The sequence below is a fragment of the Diadema antillarum genome, unplaced genomic scaffold (assembly GCF_040938485.1).
Source record: "Diadema antillarum isolate AM-2024a unplaced genomic scaffold, OU_Dant_1.0 scf00000083, whole genome shotgun sequence".
Classification (NCBI taxonomy): domain Eukaryota; kingdom Metazoa; phylum Echinodermata; class Echinoidea; order Diadematoida; family Diadematidae; genus Diadema; species Diadema antillarum.
Window position 1 is genome coordinate 667,586 of NW_027270972.1, and position 16,251 is coordinate 683,836.

The following is a 16,251-nucleotide window of genomic DNA, read 5'->3' on the forward strand; positions in this document are numbered from 1 at the left end:
TTCAAAAGAAAGAGATAAATATTCCCTAGAGAACGATACAAAAATGACAAAAATCGGATAAGAAATAAGGAAGATGTGACATTTTGAAATTTCGCATTTTCGGCAAACATTTCTTAACCAGTATACTTCTGAATATTTAAATGGCAAGTAGACGATGTTGCATACTCTTACAATGTCTTCTTCATCAGAAATGACAAAAATCTCATATTTCAGCTGTATGAATATAAAACTTGCCTTAAAACCACCCAAAGTAAAAAATAATAAATGTTAACTCTGATATTTCTTGGTATGAGAATATGCTTTTATACTTGTATTAGCTAGAAATAACAAGATGTTTTCTGAATTTCGTAATGTGACATTTTATGAAAAATTGTGAGGGTATGACGTCATCCACTCGCTCATTTGAATATTCATAAGGACTGGCCCACAATGTAATGTTGTTTTTCGAAAAATATGAAATTTCAAAATGTCATATCTTCCTTATTTCTTTTCCGATTTTTGTCACTTCTGTTTTTATCGTTCTGTATAAGGATATTTCTTTTGAAGTTTATTCATTTTTTTGGGTAGATTTCCTCTTTAACGACAACCAAAAATCTTGCTCAGGGCTTTCCCGACACAGCAGAATGTCAACATTTCTAAAGTATTGACGTGAGCTCCTGAGTAACTGAACTAAGCAGTTCAGTTACTCTTTGAGTAGCTCTGTGCTTGGTCTAATGAACAGTGTGAACATAGCTGACAACAGCAAGCCAGGCCAGGTCAATGACAAGCATTCTTTACTTGTATCCTCTTGCGCTGAGCCACGTTGATATTTGTTTTGCATTTTTAGCCGAAGCAGATCGGCATCATCTCCACCTCGCAGGCCTTGATCTATAGAATGAGGTCAGTGGCAACGATTTCCTCTTCCAAGAGAGCAAATACCCATCCCGATCTCGCGGACTAGGTCAAGTCTTTTGTAACCGTTACTTATAAAAGCGACCTTTCTGTTACATCCGGGTCATAAAGACGAAATTTGGACAATCCTCTCAGTTTAAAGGTCGTGAATTTCCATCGACTTCAAGGTGAAGCTACAACCAGATTGTATCGAGTTGTGTTCAGTTATTTCAAATAGTATTCAATTTATGTCTTTTTTTTTCAACTGCACGCAAAACACAATCAGTGAAACACTCATAAGTCACTCATTGGTGAAATGTGTTTTTGATTCATCAGGCCTACCATACAAAATCGGCGTGATTTTTTGTTTTTGTTTTAGTGGAGATTCGATGTTTGTTGAAAAGGGGACGAGTTGAAGGGCAGAGTGAGCCATGGTTTATATTATGTAAAAAATAAAAGCTCAGATTATCACCAAACAGTAAACGAACGTAAGGTGCTTTGTTTTGTTTTGTTTTTTCGGGGGGGGGGGGGTGTCGATTATTCTGTCTTTGTGGAAAGTGTCTCGAAAAAAAGGTACAAATCTAGCAATCAAGTCAAAACATCAAGACGTAATTCTACCTGTTGTCATCCTTACAAAAGATAAATCAAGGTGAAAACAGTTGAAACTGTGTATCGTCCCCGCGAGCCTGTCTCGACAGCGATAATTATCGTACCAATTACAATATCGCACGTGTGATCGCGAGAACCGACGTCTGATGAACCTGACGTCTCCTTTGGGACCTTGTGTGTAAGTTGTCATAAGGCTCGGTTTACAGCTCGAGTGATGATGGATGGATATTGTATGTCTTTACGAGGCACGACGTTTAGTCGGTCAAGGTCAATCAATCTCTGCTTATTCCCTCGCTGTGATAGCGACAGTTGTGAAATCAAGAGGAGGGGGGCAAGTGATACCGAGGCTCTCTTCACAGATTGGAATGCAACGAACTGTCACGCGCCCTCATACCGGGTTACTATAGATGGGCGAAAAATGTTACCCTCGTTTTCTAAGGGAGGAAATTAATTGATTTTTTAAAGCCAGGATCTCACAAGTGTGGGACAAGACACTAGTATTAGTTGTCCTGGGCTCCATGGTTTCTTCATGATATAAAAACAGTGCACGCAAGGCAATGATCTGAATGGGGGTCTAGCGTCTTGCGTGATGTCCATTCAGAGTGAATTGTCTTACTTCTTTCAAGACCGTAATTGAGTTCGGAGCGTGCTTGCCGTTGCATGCACTCTTCAACCTGGGCTGGCTATCTTTTGCGCTCCCCTTTTCACTGTGCACTTGAATTCTGTCTCAATATGGATTTGGTGTATGGAAGTATTTGTTGAGTTCTTTTCCTTTTCTTTCTTGAAGTCCTGCCATGTCTCTTAGTTCAATCTAGAAAGAATTTAACAACAGATGGTAAATTTCGAGCCATGAAGGGAACTTCAATGGCACGTCAGACTTAGGAATCCACCGACGTACTATATAGCCTTAATTTCCTGCTCGAGACCTCCATGGTATTTATGGACATTGATGGTAGTGTTGACCACTTTTTCCATTCGTATAAACATGTACTAATTTAAAGTCCATATCTTTCACACGTTCATTTTTCGCACGCTTTGCTCAAGAAACAGAAACGAACAGGACGGGAGCGAATAGGCTCCCAACATGACTCTTGCCAAGCTTCACTAGTTCAAGCCGTCTGGTATGGCAGTTTCCCGCGATATTATTATGCCTTTTTGTTTCTAAGGTCGTTTTTATGTTACGTCCAACTAAAGGCGTAAAATGCCCTTTTAGTTATAGATTATTTCAGCTACTTCTATCCACGACACACCAAAACCCTGCAATGTCTCTAGCAAAACGGCGGATCTTCCCTTTAAACACCTTACGTGGTCGACCGAGGATTCCCCTTGTGTGACTCAGGGCAGACGTTTCCGGACTTCTGGCTCCCCTGTTGTGCAGGTGATCCCTGGAGGCTGTCAACGTACCGTCCAGTTACCATGGATACAGAGCAAACAGTGAGAACAGTAGGAATTCGGGTTACGTCTACCAAGATGTGGTTTATTATACCAACATGTGGCGCATGTAAAATGTTTGTGGCAGATTGGCAAGGGTCAAACCTGTTTATCGCAGGAAAGTGACAGCATTATCGTCAAAACAGGGAGGTACTCACCTCCCTGGTCAAAACCATGAGATGATGCGATACAATCATGATGTGCAATCGTCATCAACCTGTGTCAACTGTCGCTCTCCGATCGACTGTTGAAAATGCCCTGAAAAAAAAAAATCCATGAAAATGCCCTGTCCTTTCTTCTTCGTCTCAATGTTCTTCATTCTCTTCTCGCTCTTCAACTTTGCTCATCATATTTCCTTCTTCATTCATCGTCTTTTCATCTTCTTGTCCATCACTTGTTTTAGTGAATCAGTTCACTATACATTGCTTACTTAAAATGCCAAAAGGCTCTAACTTACATTCTCTGAGATGCTTCATCTATTTTACATGTGATTCCTGTCATGCGATGAGGGTGTTTGTTTGTTTGCTTGTTTGCTTGCTTTTATTTCTGCATTCAATCAGATGCAATTTGAATGCAAACTTCAAAAAGTACAAAGACAAAGAATAACAAGTGCAGTGAAATAAATCGATAACAGTACATAAATAGATTCACATAGGTGATTGCATTGAGCAATGTAGATACACAGAAACATAAAATAAAATATACAGTATTTTTCAGTAAACAACAGAGATAATTGAATGCAGGAGACCACCATCATAAGCGATTAAGCTTGAAATGGATGGAGGCCAGGGTGCTGTTCGTTATTCCGAAGGTTCGTTATTCCGAAGGTTCGTTAATCCGAAACACACAAATTCCCTATACCTAGAGGTTCGTTAATCCGAAAATGAAAAGGGATTCGTTAATCTGAACATTTGTGGCGTTATTCCGAAGGTTCGTTGATCCGAAATGATATAGGGTCCGTAACGAACCTTCGGAATAACGAGCTTTGTTTTCCTTTTCGGATTAACGAACCTTCGGAATAACGAACCTTCGGAATAACGAACCTTATTTCATTTTCGGATTAATGAACCTTCGGAACAACAAACATCATCACATTTTCGGATTAACGAACCTTCGGAATAACGAACCTTCGGAATAACGAACCTTCGGAATAACGAGCTGTAATCATTAGATGAATTACCCATAAATATAAAAATCACTCTGACAAAGTATGCTTTTCTTTCTTTACGTTCATAAGTTGCAATTACTTTGACGTTTATTTTTACACATTATCCCGCTAGACTCTGATAGGGCCCTGAAAGATATTAGGCGAAGTAAAAAAAGAAACCAGTTTCTCGTCCTCGCGCGCATCGATTTTGGCCGCCGCATCGATTTTTTTACTATTTACTATTTTCAAAATGGCGCTGAAAATACCAAGAAATTCATAATTCTCGTCTAAGCCCGCTCTCCGCCCGCATCGATTTTCAGTTGCCGCATCGACTTTTTTGATATTTACTATTTTTTCGGCCGCCGAAAACACAAAATCGACAATATTCACCTACCAATCGTGATGTGTACGCGTCCTCTATCTTAGCTGAGTACAGCTGTACATAGCTTCCGTAGTGCGTATGTAATAACGCATGCATTTCACACTGCGAGCTCGGCAAGAAGGAATGACCCACAAAGCAGTCGAACTGTAGTTGGATGGGCGCGCGGGCGGGCGCGGGCCTGGGCTGTTACAGCGCACTCGGTACGTCGTGAACGCGATAGCGGCAACATCTTTTGCGAACGATCGCTGATACTAGTATTCCACTTATATTTCGCGCATTGTTCGTATTTTTCCCCGTTTCTCATATTTTAAAGGGATGAATTGTACTGTACAAATGCTTGTGAGGATTGTATCGAGTTTACATTTTCATGTCATTGTGACTATGTGCACGTGTGTGCAGTGTCGGAAGGTCGGTGCCAGTGCAGTGGCCGTGCCGGCCGCGTATATGCGTGTCTGTAGCTAGCTGCCAGGGTCCCCATCCCCCTGGTCTATCAGCTGTCTGCACGCACGCAAGAACACATTCGAATGTGTAGAGGCTCAAACACTGCTCTGTTAACGTTGCATCTGACGGCGATGTATTGTTCTATTTTGAAGAGAAAATGAATGCGCTTTTCCAGCAAATGTAGAATTATTAAATGGGTGTATCTACAAAATAAATAACTTTTCCACGGATTCTGGTTTGTCTCGTATTTCTGCGGGATACTTTTCTTTACGATGTAAATTCACGGACACGGCCGTGAGTCGTATCACCTGTAGTGTGATACAATCAATTCATCATCCAAATGATGAGTGATTATCAAATGTCTTTTTAGAATATGAAGAAACATCTTTAAATGTTTAATGCTATAATGCCATGTATCATTTTGACATCCATCTGCAATTGTACCAGCCAGTTTCCAGTTGAATGTGCTACAATTGTACTGTGAAGAGATGCAGATACAATATACCAGCTGTGTGGACACAAAAAGTCACAAACACAATGATAAAGCAGTGTTTTGAATATCATGGAATTTATTTCAGTCGTACATTTGTTGATAGAATGTTTTATACCTGTTTCAATTAATAGCACAATACATCAGAATTGCAAGTACACTGGTATCAGAAATGCCAGTACAACACTAAATACCAGTATTAAGATGGTCATTTTCCCTTGACATCTATAGTGGAAAGAAAAAGCAAATGCATTTCTGCATTCATGAAGTTTCATTTCAAGTATGGTATACATAGCGACGATACATCTATTTGGTTGAAAATGCACAGAGTGCAGGCAAGACATACACTTGGGACCTGGTCTCTCAAAGCACAGCTACCAGAGTGATATTTCATTTCATAAATTGGATATAGAAAATAGTAAAGCCCTCTCTCGTTACCTTTCTCAGAATTACCGGACGAGAAACACATATTACTTTCATTTTGACAATCCTCGAAAAAATAGTAAGATATCAAATAGTAAGGACCTCCCTCATCGCCTTGCTCAAAAAACCCGGACGAGAAACTACTTTCTTTTTTTACTTGGCCTTAAAGGCATAATAATTTACCTTTTGCAGATAAAACAAAAACCCAGCATTAGTGCCTTAAGATAGTTCTAAAATGTGAGTTAGGGATAGAAACAACCACTGTAAAAATTTGAATCGGTAAAATCGATGTTAAGTATACAAAATGTGAACAATAGTTATAATAAGTGTTTCCAGATTAAACTGTTTATAAACGGTTTATAGAGAAAAATACAGATTAAACTGTCTACAGTTACGGTTTATTGAGAAAATACAGATATATCCTTCTATTTTAGGCTTTATCGCGAAAATGTTGTATGATAGGATGTTTTGTGGTACAACAGACCTACACATATGCACTATGTCTTATCTTGAAAATTTTTAAATCACTGTTCCCAAATTTTCTCCTCATGTTTATACAGTTCCCCCATTTCTCCTTCTATCCAACGACCTCTTGTATACTGACACCACATCTACTCGTCCTCCCCATTCCATAGCCCCCCCCCCCCCCCTCCCCCTTGCACTGTTCCTCAAAATGAAATCTTTACACGAAAACATGAGCACGTCTGTCATTGAAGGTCCGGAGACTTGTTGACCTGTATCACGAGGTCAAGACGTGACAGTTATGGCTCTAATCAACTCGTGGCTATAATCGCGCCTCGTTAAACTTGTCTGCATTTCATTGACTGAAATCTTAGCACGTGTCCAGACGTTGTTTCAGATAATCTATCAGGCGATTCTCAGGGCCAATACGTACAAAGCGACAGCACGAGATGAACCAGAGAACAGAAACAAAACAAACACGATTTAAGCCCGTAACTAAATACGTCTGAAAGCATTCATGGAATTAGTGTGTAAACTGACGAGATAGGGTCATGTCCTCGGAGGTCAGGACTGAATTAGGACAGACATATTGCGGCAGACATGCAGTTGAAAGGGTGATCATTCAATTATTTACGATATCATATACAATGTGATTATCCCGGTAATTATATTGCCTCGGTCGTTAAAGGCACAATTAACCATTTGCAGATGAAACCAATCCAGCACTATAGGGCTTTAAAATAGTTCTAAAATGTGAGTTAGGGATAGAAACAACCACTGTAAAAATTTGAATCCGTATGATCAATATTAAGTATATTGTTAAATACACAAAATGTGAACAGTATTTACAATAGAAATGTTTCCAGACTAAACCGTCTACAGTTATGGTTTATCGAGAAAATTACTGGTACAGTGTATCTCCTTATATATTCAGGCTTTATTGCAAAATTTATATGGTAGGATGTTTTGTGATACAACAGACCTACACATATGCATCAAATGTGATATCTTGAAAATGTTTTTTTTTTTATATCACTGCTCCCAAAGGTAAACAGGACCTTTAATCTCCGCTTGATTCTGCTGTGAGTAGCGCCTTATGAAGGATAGGACCTATAGATTAAACTCAAACATTTTTGTATTTGAATAATTTTGTTATAATAATTTCAACTTGCCAACAAGTATAACTATATAATCATACTCAACTTTAAAGGACAAGTTCACCTTCATAAACATAAGGATTGAGAGAATGTAGCAATATTAGTAGAACACATCATTGAAAAATTTGAGGAAAATCAGACAATCCGTTCAAAATTTATGAATTTTTGAAGTTTTTGTGCAGTCACCGCTGGATGAGAAGACTACTGCAGCGTATGATGTCATATGAGTACAACAATATAAGGAAAATATAAAGAGAATTTCACAAAATTTCATCTTTTGAAGAAATTACACATTCCCTTGACTCGTTACTGACATATGTTATGGGTAATATTATTCCCCCTGCCTTTAGAAAGAGGCAAGTCAAGTGCTCTTTTATTACGCGAAAAAAGTGAAAACATGTTGAATTTTCTTTACATTTTCTTTATACTGTTGTACGCATATGACATCACAAGCTGTAGTAGTCTCCTCATCCAACAGTTCCAACACAAAAATTTTAAAAATTCATAACTTTTGCATCGATTGTCTAATTTTCCTCAAACTTTCACTGATGTGTTCTACTAATATTGCTGCATTCTCTCAATCCTTATGTTCATGAAGGTGAACTTGACCTTTAAGGCTACCCTGCATGAGAGGACCTTCCTGATCGATATTTTGAGATTGAAATTTTGGTGTCAATGGGAACACGGCTCCTTTTCAAAATCTTTATTTTCCAGCAAATTACAAACTCTTAAAATCCATTCATCACTCTCATAGGTCCTCTTCTCATCAATCTTTAGAATCTTTGATTATGATCTTTGATCTTGATTATGATCATTACTATTATCATTGTCATCGCCATCATCATTATTATCATAATTGAAATGCAAGTTATCAGAGTCTCCGATGCTGTTTGATAAAGGAACAAAAAATGACGCAGGCCCATGAAAGACAAACACAGTCACAACGTACACAGTCACATCTAACTCTAAGTATTTCTTCCAATTTTGGGCCTTTCGTATGTAATTATTGATACTGAATGGATTACAACAGAACCTATAAAGATAAACGACCTTACATTTACAACAACGCACTTTTTACATGCACATGTATCAGCGAATAGAAAGGCGGACGTCACATGATTGGCACTATAGGATGGGAATTTATGAATACAGACCGACGGCTGGGACCAAATTTTACCTACGTCATTCACGTGACAATCTCATGAAGGGAATCGAACAAAAATTAGATGTCACTCTACTGTATAAGTCTGTGGTTGTATTGTCGCGTTTGAGCTGTACCGTATTCACATTGGTCCTTTGGATAGATTCGTGGCAGGTGAGCGAAGTTAGCTCAGCAGGGAAACTTTTGATATTTAAAGGGATAGTATATATCATTGGTTGAAGTAAGGATTCAGCTTTTAACTTTCTTTTTTTTCAAAATACTTAGAAACCACTTTATGAAATATGAAAGAGCATATCGTCTGTTGAGAATGAGAAGGGCGTTAAATTGTCTCGAACGCTATGGGTTTTGTGACAACTTAACGCCCTTATCATTCTCAACCGACGATATAATTCTAAGAGGAATTCCAAGTTTATTTGATGAAAATCGGTTTGAAATGGCTGAGAGATCCAAAAACAAAGCAAAACAATGCGACCCTATATATAGTAGAAGGTCGGTCCCACCCTTTATTAGGATCGTTTTGCTTAGGATATCTCAGCCATTTCAAAACCAATTTTCATCAAATAAATTTTGAATTCCTCTTAGAATTATATGCTCCTTTACACTTCAAAGTGGTTTCTCATTATCTCAAAAAATCATTGTTAAAAAACGTTGGAATTCTGAAGCCCCATTTCAACCGAAACCGCAGGTCAATCATCCCTTAAAGTCAAGCCAGCAAAAGGAGTGAAAGTTCAATCAGAATTGAGTAAAGAAACAAGGAGGACTACTTGGAAGTGCACCTTTTAATTTGATTATAAGAATCAGTGATTTCAGTTAAATTAAAATGTGCAATACAAACAATCGAGCTGGTGATAGTTCGCGAGTGTACGCATAGAATATGAAATTAGGCCTTAAAATTTATACTAGTACTCAATTGGCCGATACTTAAATTTCTTTCCTCCCGCTTAAAGAAGGCATCCCTGTCGAATCGTCACAAATTGTGAACAATATTCATTTAATGGCCTGATTTCTTTAAAATTCATGTACAGGTGTAGTTAAATAAAAAAAAAGACTCCTAGGACATCCCTGACCTCGTTTTCAATGATTTTATTGTCAAGTTCGACGACCGCAAACATTTTATAAAATGTAATTACATTCTTTTTTTTTTTGTCAACACATGACGATCGTTCTGCAAATTTGGTCTTTGTTCTGATGTACAAAGTTGTCGAAGTTCGCCAGAAAACGTCACGGTATGTACATGTGGAACCCACGTGTGATAGGCTACACTGAAACGCCCATATTTTACTTTACGCATTCACGAAATCACTGTCAAGGGCTGTAAAGCTCCTCACGACTGCATGTAAATGGGAGAAAGAAATGATATGTTTATCTGTATGATATGTGTTTATCTTCTATTATACTGTATGATGATTCAAAAATTTACGTATTCGCATCACATCTCCTTTCTATATATACCACGCTTACATGATACAACCGGACTTGCCAATATTTAGAAATAACCAAACTATAAATCACAAAGAGAAATTATTAGTGTGCATGGTCTAAGTTTGCTATTTGAATTGGAATAAAATTAAACTTATTTTTCTGTCGTCTACACTCTAAAAAATCCCGAGTCAGAACTGACTCGGAACTGGGTCCGTTGGGGTCATACACCGTTCCGGGTCAGAAACGACTTGGAATTTGGTCATGAAGACCCCGAATGGGGTCACCCTGACCCAATTCATGACTCTGAATGGGTCATATCTGACCCCATTCCTTGTCATTTCTGACCAGGGACGGTGTGTGACCCCAACGGACCCAGTTCCGGGTCAGTTTTGACTCGGATGTTTTTAGAGTGTAGTTTTCAGTACACAGGCTACTTACGTTCACAAATGAAACAAATAAAACTTTATGTTCAAATCTTTTTATGTTGATTATAAGCAAGCTTCAACAAATGTACTTTGTTTTCATTTACGCCTTTTAAAGTTTTTGTCTTTTTACAATGCAAAAGTACGCTGTCTGTGCGAGGACTGAAATGTTTTGTTCCCTCTCTCTCTCGTTGTTAATCAACCTACAATAACTCCACTATTTCTTTATCTGCATTTTATCTCCGTCTTTCGTTGATTCACACAATCTTTTGTCTTTGATACTAACCCTGAAACTTAGCCCGGTAAATTCATTCAGTGCCGTTTATCCAGCTGTAAAGGAAAAGTTGAATCAGTTCTGCCTTTAGCGCTTCAGGGTAACGTACCATATCCCCGAGATATATGAATGATCAAATTGGCGCACATCGTACTATACAGCACGAATAGGGGATGGTCGGACCAAGACACCGAAAATGAAATGGCTCAAACACCATCAACAGGAGGAAGTATAAATAAGCAAAACAAAACAAAGGGAAGACAAAATGAATTCATTTCGTGTTATTTCATTTTCACGTTTCCGCATACGTCTTTAAAAGAGAAACATGAATGGGACGGAACTCGTTAGTTGCTGTCTGTGATCTGACGTCAGAAACAGAAAGTGAAATATAGGGTAGGCTCGCACTACGAGCATGATGACTCAGATAAAAAAAAAGTAGGTCTACGTCAGTCTAGTGTATAGGCTACTGCTGTATCCTGCCACGACCCTCCACATGGATTACCAGATGTTGGCGAACGGGGGCCTTCTTCCTCTTACTTAAAAGTACAAATCCATCCTCACATACATGTGGATTGGGTGAATGCAGCAATCTAGTAGAACACATCAGAGAAAGTTCGGGGGAAATCGGACAATCCGTTCCAAAGTTTTGAATTTTTTAAGTATCTGCGCAGTCACTTTTGGATAAGAAGACTACTACAGTGAATGATGTTACATTCGTAGAATGATATAAGAAAAATACAGTACACTGTATAAAGAGTACAATGTATTTCACAAAATTTTATTTTTGAAAAAAAGGGCGTTTCCTCGACTTGTCAGTGACTATGATAAGAGTAAAATTATTTCCCCTGCCTTCTGAAAGGAGGCAAGTCAAGTGTTCTTTTATTATCCGAGAAAATTGAAAATATGTTGATTTTTCTATATATTTTGTTTATATCGTTGTACACATGTGACATCACAACACCAGCTGTAGGCTTAGCAGTCTTCTCATCCAGCAGTGCCTGAGCAGAAACTTCAAAAATTCATAACTTTTGAACGGATTGTCCAATTTTCCTCCAACTTTCACTGATGTGTGGCTGCCTCCACTCAATGCAGGTCTATGAAGGTGAACTTGTCCTTCCTCAGTCTCAGAATTGCATCACCTTGAAGAGATTGTCCAAAGACCCCTTTGCCTCATCAGTAGGGAGATGGGATCATGATCTTACATCACCATCGGTGCCTGACGTACTTGAACTCGTACTACGAGCATGACTCAGGTATTGGATGTAGGCCTACAGTCCTATTCTCTTCCGTTCCCGTCCACTAGGGATGCAGTCAGGAAGATCTTAAAACACTGAGCTGCTCCCGACTGTCTGTCATCTATACCCAGCCTTGTGCAATTTTGTTGGGGGGGGGGGGGGGGGGGGGGGTGGCGGGCTCGCCTAATGCGCTTCAGGTCGGGAGGGGTGGATTGCTGAGTGAGTGGCTGTTGTAGAGGAAGGAGGGGAAACAGAAATTGATCTTTTTCATTTAGACCCGTGTCCTCTTGACAAGCAATGTCATGACACTGTACTTTGTCGATCGTAATACGCAGAGCTAATTGTGGTACAACACCAGTGTAATTACAGGAACACGTAGAGTTAAAATGATAATTTTAAACATTTTTAATATCTCCGAAGTTCACGGGATCAAATACGTGTATTGAAATATCCATCAGGGAAACCAATAGCTATCCTTGGTGATAGGGACTTTTTTGTATGCTGCACGGAAATTATGGAATAATCTCCCTCTGTTTGTACGCCAAGCAGCTAACGGTTAAAAGCACATCTTTTGAATGATGCTACATGTACTTATGTTTGAATTATGAACGTCATGATTATTACTTTGTAATGCTTAGTTGAGTATGTACGTTTTGTAATACTAATATTCAAAAAGCTGCGCTATATAAATGTCCTTTATTATCATCATTATCATTACTATTATTATCCTTACTATCACTACTACTTCGACTACTACTACTATCTACTACTAGTACTAATCTGCAATCTTGTGCACACACGCACACATACACACACATATATATATATATATATATATATGTATATATATATGTATATATATATATATATATATATATATATATATATATATATATATATATATATATATACTGGTATATATATATACATATATACATGTATACATATATATATGTACATGTATATGTATATATTATATACACAGGGGTGGGGCACTCCGTCATGCCTAAAATCGATAAACGTTATGGCAGGATCTGAATCTGAAACCTGCGTACATTGTGATCAGGCTGTACCAGCTGCTTGGAGAAACAGTATAGATTTTTGCAAGTGATTTTCAGGCTCAACGAAGAGCGAGGAGGGGATTAAAGGTGTCTGACACTTTGCAGAAACCAAAGTCCTATGATCATATAATCAATTGATCCCTATATAATTTGTTAAGACAGTCTGCAGATGACCTTCTAGATAGCGCAGGGTACAGTGTCATTTGGAAAGCGGGTAAAGGTGTCATCCAAAGGGGTACAAATCCACCTCTTTATTGATTTTGGCTGCAATATGACCGTTTCTAACTCAGTGGGGCCTCTCGAGTGTTGGGACTGTTCATCTATCAGGGGCCCTGCTATTAATTGGGGGCCAGAATTGCCAGGTAATCATTTCCTTATCCGGGGAAATAGGGACATTGTGAGTGGAAAGCTTGATGGTCAAGGTATGTGAGCATTCAGCAAGATTTGAACCTAGGACCTCGTGTTCATGAGTCCAGAACCTTACCCACTAGATCGCAGTGCTTCTACTCACAAATGAAAAATAACCCTAAACAAATAAACAAGAACAAAAAACAAAACTTTTGAAATATGGTAAGCACAAAAAATTACGTGAGTGTAAATGTTTGTATCTGACATGTTTATAAAGTCAGACTGCAAGATTAGAATTAGAATTCCAGTGCTATCGTTCTGCCTACTCAACTTGATTCTCTATGTGAGAAGGAAGTGTATGTGTATGTTTATCCTGTGATTTTTATCTTTCATTTTCAGACAATCACACAATTTGTTGCATTGTAATTAAACATCAATGAAGACCTACAGATGATCTGATGGTTGTTTCATGGTAGGTGCCAAAACAAGCAAACAAACAAACTAAAAACAAAAAAATACAAAATAAACAAACAAAAAAAGCTTAAAAAAAAAACCACAATACCAAACAAATAAAAAGCTCGCAAACAAAACCTTAATGTCTTAGTCCCTGCTTCTTAGATCCCCGTTAACAGAGCTTTACCCCATTTCCTCATCAAATGCAGCATGTACGACAACTATTTGTAAAGTAACAAACTTATTTTACGTACAGACATCATATTTTCATGAAAAAATTACTATGGATGTTAAAACAATTTCAAGATATACATTTATCTAATTCAAAGATAGATTTTTGATATTTGATAACAAAAAGAGACATACTAATTACATTGTATTGTGAAACCTTATTAAATGTAATTGGTAGCTCTGGAAACGAGGCAGGTCCTACAGAAAGACTCATCTCGTTGTACCAGGATACAGTGCACTCCCGTTATAATGAACACGGTTGTAACGAAATTCCGGTTACAACAAAGTGAAAATATAGGCCCTGGCATTATCCGCTATATGTCTTTTATTGTTTTATTTGTACGGTTATAACAAAATTTCGATATAACGAAAGAAAACTTTGTTATAGCGGGAGCCCACTGTATAACATATTTTACCTGGTAAACACGGAGTACTACCTGTCCTTGGTTAATATCATAACATCATTTGCAAAAACTTATCTTTCTTTTCAACATACTGCTGCTTTGGAGATGAAATATTGTACAGGAAGTAAAGAAACAAACAAACAAACAAAAAAGGATTAGTACTCCTCAAATTTGAAATTTTGTGGAAATTGACATCATAATGTAAAGAGAGGGTCACTAGCTATATAATTGGGTGCACCAGTCGTAAAGTGAAAGAGTCATCTCTTCTTTGACTGACTGCAAAACAAGGACAGATGGGCAGCCATCTGTGGCATTGCACAATTACAGACAACACACAAAGAAAACGGATAAAGGTCATCATGATCATTGAAGAACAATTGGGAATATTTCACTTTATTGAAAAAAAAAACAACTTACAAAAATGATGTCAAACTACGTTATGCTGTACAATCAAGGTGATAGGTTCTGAGCAGCAAAGAAATTAAAGTGTGATGTACACATATCAATATGTACTGCTGAAAGTGTTAAAAGAACAAAAATATAGATACACTGTACTTCATCAGCAATATATATATATATATATACATATACACTGTATATAAATCTTTTCAACACCACACACCCGCTCGCAAACACAAATTGCAAAGTCACCTATTGTTTATACAGAAATAGAGTGATCGGAGGAGGCTCAACTCTCTCATCAGATCATTACAGTACCTCAATTTCATCCATATTCACGTATGATTTCACATGGTCTTGGGTTTGCATCCGAAATCTTTGCATGCAAGCAGCTGATTCTGGTGTCTGAAACTGCCTCTACACCCACTGTGATTTATCGCTGTAATCTTCAGCACTTCATTAACATCACATGGAAGTCCCATTACTAGCGATTAAGAAAAACTAATTGAATGTAGTATTGGTACTGCATGCGGTAGTGTGTACCAAAGAAATGAAGGAGCATCACATTGTAAGTTGCCACTGCTAAAATCTGATGGTTACCTATGTTTCCTTGTTCCCTTTTGTTAACATCCACATTGTTGGGTGTCACTGTTGATTTCAGACACTGAATACATGTACGTGCAGTTTGCAAAACAACAGCACGATATTGAATGTCTCCACGGGGGAGATCATAATAAATGTCTCCACAACAGGGATAATACCAGACAAAGCTTTGCATTGTGAGTCTCATTGACTCAGCATTACACACAAATGTCTAAAAACAGAGACATTCATGCACATGTCAGTCAATATTTTCTACTGCCTGGTACACCACTGATGACAATGATGATGATGATGATGATTAACCCTGAAAAGACTGGGCTATTTTGACGCCTAGCAGGGGGGGGGAGGGGGGAACTCGGCCTTTGACCACGCGATTGCGACAAAAATTGGTACGTGCATCACTCACAACATAATTTACAAAATATAATTGGTAATCATTCCCCAATTATTCAAATTCATTTTCAACTCATTATGCTAATTATGTGCATGACATTAAAATGTTGGCTGTACACGGCCTGAAAATCTATAAATAAAAGTCCCAAACTGCTAATTTCGGGTCTAGGTACTCTTTTTAGGATTCTTACTGAATGTACAGAAAAAAAAAATTGCTGTATCAATTTTTTAAAATCATATATTTTATTATTTGCAAAATTTCATTGTTTTTTTTACTTTTTGTTTTCTATTGTTTTTCGATGGAATTCATCCGGGACACTATTCTGATCATAAACAAGATGAAACAAGGAAAAGTAGAAATTACGCGGTGCGTAATATATGTCCCCGCCGGAAGTAGCATTTTGTAGCAAAATGTGCAATATAGGTAAAAAA